This window comes from Sinocyclocheilus anshuiensis, unplaced genomic scaffold (genome assembly GCF_001515605.1).
Source record: "Sinocyclocheilus anshuiensis isolate Anshui unplaced genomic scaffold, SAMN03320099.WGS_v1.1 scaffold140, whole genome shotgun sequence".
Classification (NCBI taxonomy): Eukaryota; Metazoa; Chordata; class Actinopteri; order Cypriniformes; family Cyprinidae; genus Sinocyclocheilus; species Sinocyclocheilus anshuiensis.
The window spans coordinates 1,449,752-1,456,986 of record NW_015554147.1 but is presented as its reverse complement, the minus strand read 5'-3'; the positions used below and the strand labels follow the sequence as shown (position 1 = coordinate 1,456,986).

At 36.7% G+C, this 7,235-nt stretch overlaps 1 protein-coding gene across 1 annotated transcript in view; it reads right to left on the bottom strand.

The window, feature by feature from the left end:
* The window catches only part of LOC107670633 (glycosyltransferase-like protein LARGE2), a 134,315-nt gene extending 129,499 nt beyond the window's left edge, over nucleotides 1-4,816 (bottom strand). The window contains exon 1 of the mRNA XM_016463303.1: nucleotides 4,528-4,816. The gene's annotated coding sequence lies outside the window, so the exon portion shown is untranslated. The remainder of the gene's footprint in view (nucleotides 1-4,527) is intronic.
* Nucleotides 4,817-7,235: the final 2,419 nt, after the last annotated feature.

Sequence of the window (7,235 nt, the reverse complement as noted above, 5' to 3'; positions counted from 1 at the left end):
ATGAGGACACAAATTTGTATAATGACATGGGTATGACATAGGTATTACAAGGAGAAAGTGACTTATGAGGACATTATCCCATGTCCCCATTTTTCAAAACGCTTAGAATTCATACAGAGTGAGTGTTTCTGAGAAATTAAAAAAGCACAAAGTTTCCTGTAAGTTGTAGGTTTAGGTGTAGGGTTGGTGTAGGGCAATAGAATATACGGTCTGTACAGTAGAAAAATCATTACACCTATGGAGAGTCCCACATCGGTAGCAAACCAGACGTGTGTGTGTGTGTGTGTGCGCGTTTTTGTGACAAATGAGGACATAAATTTGTATAATGACAAAGGTATGACATCGGTATTACAAGGAGAAGGTGACTTTTCAGGACATTACCCCATGTCCCCACTTTTCAAAACGGTTATAAATCGCACAGAATGGAGTGTATTGAAAATCTGAAATAGCACAAAGTTTCCTGTGAGGGGTAGGTTTAGGGGTAGAGTTGGTGTAGGGCAATAGAATATACGGTCTTTACAGTAGAAAAACCATTACGCCTATGGAGAGTCCCCACAAGGATAGCTGATCAGACCTGTGTGTGTGTGTGTGTGTGTGTGTGTGTGTGTGTGTGTGTGTGTGTGTGTGTGTGTGTGTGCGTGTGTAATATTACTCCGATATATATTTCTTGCATATTATAATTTGTAAATATTCTAAAAATAGAAACTTGTTCTAAAACTTGTGACCAAGTTCTAAATAATTTTACTTTTCAGAGTTTGAAAAGCGGATGTTTAAGGAGCAGCACTGCAGGCATTTTTTTCCCCCCATTAATAACATCTGGGTTTCTCCCCGTTGAAAAGCACCAGCTTCCGCTGGCGTGACTACAGTAAACAGTAGCTGAGAGGTTCAGAATGTGCCAGGCCATGAATAAGCAAATAAGTAAATAATATATGAGATAAAGAAAAGTCACAAAATCATTTTGTTCCACTGAAACACAGAAATTCTGCACTCTAACAACAACCAGGTTTCACCAGGTGTTGTGTATAGTGTCCATAGTGTTATCATCCAAATGATTAATGATATTTTAACAGCTGAAAAAAAAAATACAGACTTTAAATCACACATACAGACAGCATTGAATCTTAATGCTGCAAACATACTTTCCCTATACGGGGATAAATAAAAACTGAACTGAACTAAACAAATCTTAAATGGTGGTACTGGGTTACTGTTGGGGACAGCAGTCCGAATTAGACTGAATTATCTTATTTATTGTTATTTTACCTGTAATAAAATCTGCAAAATAAGGTCTACTGTGTGGCAAACAGGCCAAAATAGATCTAGTTGGCCTGCTGCCCGTTTGTGCAAAATAGTGTTTAATGCCTGCCAATATGTGTAGCGTTCAGTTCAGTGTTTATGTTCTGTTTTTATGTTTTATTTTCCCTCATTGTGCAGCTGTTTTTGTCTGTGTACAGTCTTTCTGAAGGACTAGACAGCATTTAGCAAAAACCTTTGTTCAGTGGAGTCCAACAGAGAAAGAGAGGTCTTTTTTTTTCTAAAGGCTCATTATTTTAACTCTGAATCTCTGTTGCACACTGTTTTTGATTTTATTAAAGCAAATTACACTATTTGAATAATTCATGCTGTTCACAACTTGCTGTGTTGCTTCTTTTTTATTCATGCCAGATCCTGACGGTTAAACATGCACGCAGCGCTTCTAAATTGCCCTATAAACTGTTGAAATCTAATATTCAGAGGAAAAATGTATTTGATTATGATTCCTCTGAAGCCAATTCCTTCATGCCACCCAACTGATAACAAAGCAAAAAATATCAACAACAACGGCTTTAACAATGACTTTGTCTGAACACCCATTCTAAGGAAATCCAATCACAGGTTTCCTTCCAATCCCAAGAAAAGTTGTTGAGGAACTGTGAAAGCTTGAAGGTTTCCCAATTTCTTGAGTTGACAAAGAAAAACAGCTTTGGAAATAACAATTGCTTTGTTAAAAATAAAGTGTACAGAGCACAGGCACAGAAAATAAGGGCACCCAAAAATCTGTGCTGATATTTGAGATCAGTCCAGCCCTTTCAATGCATCTGTCGTGACTTTGAAAACACATTGGGACCTGATAACGTAGTGAAAATAAGGATAACCCTTGTGAAAAAAAAGCAAACTTTAGCATATATAAAAAAAAAAAGTGCAATGAGTTCAGATATTTAATTTAATGTTATTTACAATTAAACAATTTAGAATTGTCTGGTGGATGATATATACAGTATATATATATATATATATATATATTCTCTTAAAAGCATCAAATATTTGCTTTTAAATATGTTGCATTTGATGTCACTGTTCACACACCAGCAAGATGAAGTGAAAGGCTTTTTCCTTAAGTTATTTCACATATTTCACTTATTGCATAGAGGTCTTAACGGTACAGTAGTAAACATCAGCCCATATTATTTTAAGAGCCAGAGAGAGAGGGTGGAAAATATTAATGTAAAACCTTCACTAACTGTATAAGTGGACCTCAGGGAAAAGATAAAGATTAAATAATTGAAAAAACTGCAATATGAGACCTTCAAAATTACAATATCAAAACCATGAGAGTTCATAATGCAAATAAGCCACTTTTCGTTCAGCATTGCAGAGATGAAGCATCATAGTGCATTTCTGTGAAAAGGTCTTTCAGGGCCAGAGGGGAGAACAGACCCCAATACGCAAACAAACCCACCCCGAGACATACTAGCTCCAATCACCCACACTGCGAGAAGACACAGAGAGAATGAAGCAAAACAGAGAAAGAGAGCAAACTGTTAAGGTAACTGAGAGAAGGATGAGCTGGAAGTCTCATGAGGACATGAACACAGTGAGAGAAAAGAGGTGAAGAGAAATCTTGTTTAAGACAGAGAGTTAATCTAGGACAAATCTGAACATAGTGCATGGCTCCCACAGCGTCCATAAATACCTGGACCATGATGGTGCAAAATCTGTCATTCAGGGAAGAAATTTGTCACGGGATGTTCTGTATGCACAACATGCGAGATTATCCTTCCAAATACAATCAGACGATGCCGTCAACCCCTCAAAATACTCTTGCCGTAACACATGTGCTGTGACGTTGTGTGTTAGTGCCCTGCTGTGAGTCACCAATGTTCCGTTCTATCTTAGTGAAGGCAAATGAATCACTGCCAACTGACCCCAATGCCACTGAGTGTGCAAAGTCACAAATGCACCGTCACAGGACACACACAAACACGTCTGTTGTTTAATTACAGGAGCAAGGTGCCGGTAAAGAAAAATCATATTAGTCAATAATACTGTATCACAGCTTGTCTTTCACCACTCCTATCAAATCCTGATGGATAAAATGAATTCCCACCCAACTCTGTATTATGCTTCACCTGGAAATAAATAAAAATAAAGTACCATATTTTCCAGAAAGTAAGTGGAACCGGGTCAAAACTGCATAATATATACTATTGAAAAAAACACAGTTAAGTTATTTTGGTGTGTAGTTCACATTTTATTACATTAAGAAATAATTTAAATTAAACATAAATAATTAAAAAAAAACAATTACAAACGTTATTAAACACTTTAAACATATTCTAGTTCCTCTCACTGCAACAAATCCTTTAAATTTAAAAGTATTCAAAACAGAACATTATATAAGTCAATTTGGAATACAAGTCAGCACATTTCAGATGATACAAAATCATGACATGAAAGTGATAGTTCACCCAAAAATTTAATTCTGTCATAATACCATTCCAAAACCATAAGGCTTTCGTTCATCTGTGCAACACAACTTGAGATGGTCTTTAATGAAACCTGGGAGATTTCTGTCAAAGTCCATTCCATCAAAACTTTTAAGCTTCAAAACGTTCTTAAAACACTGTAAAACTAATCCATATTAATCAAGCGGTTTAACTCATAATTCATTATGATAGATAGATAGATAGATAGATAGATAGATAGATAGATAGATAGATCGAACTAATTAATCTTGAGTTTCTTCTAGACTTAAGCCTGCGGCACCACAGCAAATGATGGCTGATCTCAAAACAAAAGTAATAACACCACTGATGAAACATGCCATTGGATTTGGAGTGAAATTCCTCACTTTAAAAGGACAGGAAGTTCAAAGCAGAAGTATTGTAGCTGGGTCTACTTTAACACAGTTGTGAAGTACCTTGTAGAAAGAGTCCATAGAGAGCAGAACAACCCAAGGAACATCAAGAGCCTCTATGATCTTATTGGCCACGGTGGTTTTCCCAGAGGCACTTCCTCCACACAGACCTGCAGGACGCAACAGTGCATTCATTATGATAGATAGATAGATAGATAGATAGATAGATAGATAGATAGATAGATAGATCGAACTAATTAATCTTGAGTTTCTTCTAGACTTAAGCCTGCGGCACCACAGCAAATGATGGCTGATCTCAAAACAAAAGAAGCTGTATCTCCCAACAAATATGATCTTTTAGCATTACATAACCAGAAAACCACCCCATAGCCAGCACATATTGAACTTACTTGCTCTCTGAACAGTTTTAAGATGAGAATTCTTCTTGTAAGGCGTTGCTAATATCGATTCCACCTCTGCAGATCTACATTTGAAACTTCAGTGAAGAACCACCTCTCAACATCTGTGTCCACCTCTCTGAGCTGAAACATGTTTCAAACACACCTGTTTCCAGATCTCACTTATTCAACTGCTTCCCACTGAAGGCCTGTGGCACAGTTAACCGTGCTCTCGGGGGACAAGAACCTCATATTTCTGCTCTATTCTGAGCGCTTTTCAAGAGCAGCTAGTTTAAGACAGCAATGGCCCCTTGATGGGAATCACTGCTGCTATATACAGTCTGGAGAAGCTTCGGCTCCTCACTAGAGACGGCTGAAAATAGCGTTTGGACCACTGCGCTACTATTAGCCTACCATGTAAGCTCTGTATCTGCTAATATATCACAAGGGGAGGGAGGTGAATGTTGTGATGTACCCTGTGGTTCATGCCTCACTGGAGATTCTATGCAATTCAATTAGTCAGTCATAAACAAGTGACATTTGATGATTCACTTCCTCAGGAGACGTCGCACTAGCACGCTTTGAGCTCTGAAGATCCAGAAGCATTTTCTATATGATTCAGTTGTTTATTTTCTGAAAATGAGCAACAAATGCCTTTGTGAAAAAGAAGTGGGCTTAATTGTATTGAATGTGCACTTCTAGTTTACTTAAAATCTTAAAAGCATATTTAAAAAAAAAACTGTTGCAGATAATATGACATTAATTAAATAAAAGGCACTTAAAGAGAGTACACTTTAAGAGTACTCTTAACACACAATATTAAAAAGTGCACTTTGTAATATCAAATTAACATTTTTTCTATCATTTTTCACATCATAATTATGTTTGAATAATCTTGATGTGTTGACTAACATACTAAAGCACATGTAAAGTACTTTATTACAGTTGTAACTGTATTGTGTTGTTCAATAGTACATTTAAAGTATGCTAAAGTGTACTTCATTTTCACAAAGTGGTACCAAGTTAAAAAAAAAAAGGATGCAATAGAAATAAACGGTTTAATCAAATTCATCAGTCACACTAATAGCCTTAGCATTGAAGTGACAGTTCACCTGAAAATTACGTTCTCTTACTCATGTTGTTACAAACATTCCAAATGCAATACATTCTTCCGTGGAACAGAAAACAAGACATTCGGCAGAATGTTCAGTTTGCTCTTTTCCATTATAAAAGCGAAGGGTAAATGTTGTGCTTCAAAAAGTGAAAATATTCTCTAAAAACCTTCCCCACTGCAGCTTTTTTTCCCTCCAAATGCCATGTTTGGTTGCACACAGTGTTCATTTTCTTTTTTTTGATGAAAATATCCTTTAAATGTATTAAATATTCCATCAAAATAACATTAGTTAATGAAAGAGCAAAATTAAACCAAATGTTCAAACATTTTATATTTTCATTTAAATATGTATCAACATTTTATAATGACAACATGCTCCAAAATGTTGGAGTGCATTGTTAATATTCTTCTTTTTTTTCATCATATGTTCATCATTAAATCAATTAATTATCATCATGATGTACATTTTTAATTTCTTCTATAACTTTTGTTTGTTATCGCTGAGGAAAAGTCATACACGTTCGGAACGACATGAGGGTAAAATAATTTTCATTTTTGGTGAACTATTCCTTTAACATAAGCCACTGCGTTGGTGCTCTTCACAGCGCTGCAGTGACAGGGAGTCATAGAGTTCATGGGTAATCTGTTTTTCCCTTGTTATGTTTGCTCTATAAAGTAAACTGCCCCTGCTGTTGGAGCAAAAGTCTCGCTAAACAACAGCAGAGAACTCTTTATGACAGAGTGAGAATACGTGAATTAGACACCGGGAGTTTCATAGAACTGTAGTAATTTGATCAGTCTGTCTGAAGCGTGTTCCAGACAGCTCAAATATGATAAGACATCGCAACCATGTGGGAGAACGTCAGATCCTTCAGACTACTCGTGCTGGGTTACAGAGAAACTAAACCAGCTCTTATTCAATAGCATCTGAACTGACAGATGGAAACATTATTTGACAGACAAAGAGAGTAAACATGTACAAAGTTCTCTCTTATCTTAACAAACACCCACATGCTCCAAAGAAGCAATGAAGGCACCAAAACGACATAAAGAAAGCTGTTCATGTTGCCTTCTGGTCCCTTCCCAGTCTCCACTTCTCCTCTACTTCTGTATTCTTACTAAATCTTTAAAGAGATCCTTAAAACCTGGAGAAAGCTATTCAAAAGCATTTCAATGCATCTTAAAGTCCCCATGAAATCAAAATGAAAGTTTTTTGGGTGTTAGTATCAATATGTTAGTCTTAAGGTTATCTATAAGGCAGTGTGCTCCAAAACAGTGACAAAATTCGCAAAGATATAATCATTCAAACCTTTCATTCGTCGCTTCCGCCAAAACGGCTCAACGATTTTTTTGACGTCACATCGTACTTCAGCTTCTCATCAAACTTTCTTTCCAATCAAATGCTCTCTAGAATCTGAAGCGCCCGGCCCCTACACTATAAAATAGACACTGAAGCCGCGGCTGAAATCGGTCACTTGTCCACTGAATTTGTATTTTCTGTACAGTGAATGGCACGTAGTGCACTATATAGGGGACAGGGAACGATTCAAACAGTGTAAATATGCTTTCCATTGAGGAAAAAAAGAAGTCTGGTTTCGCGCTGTCA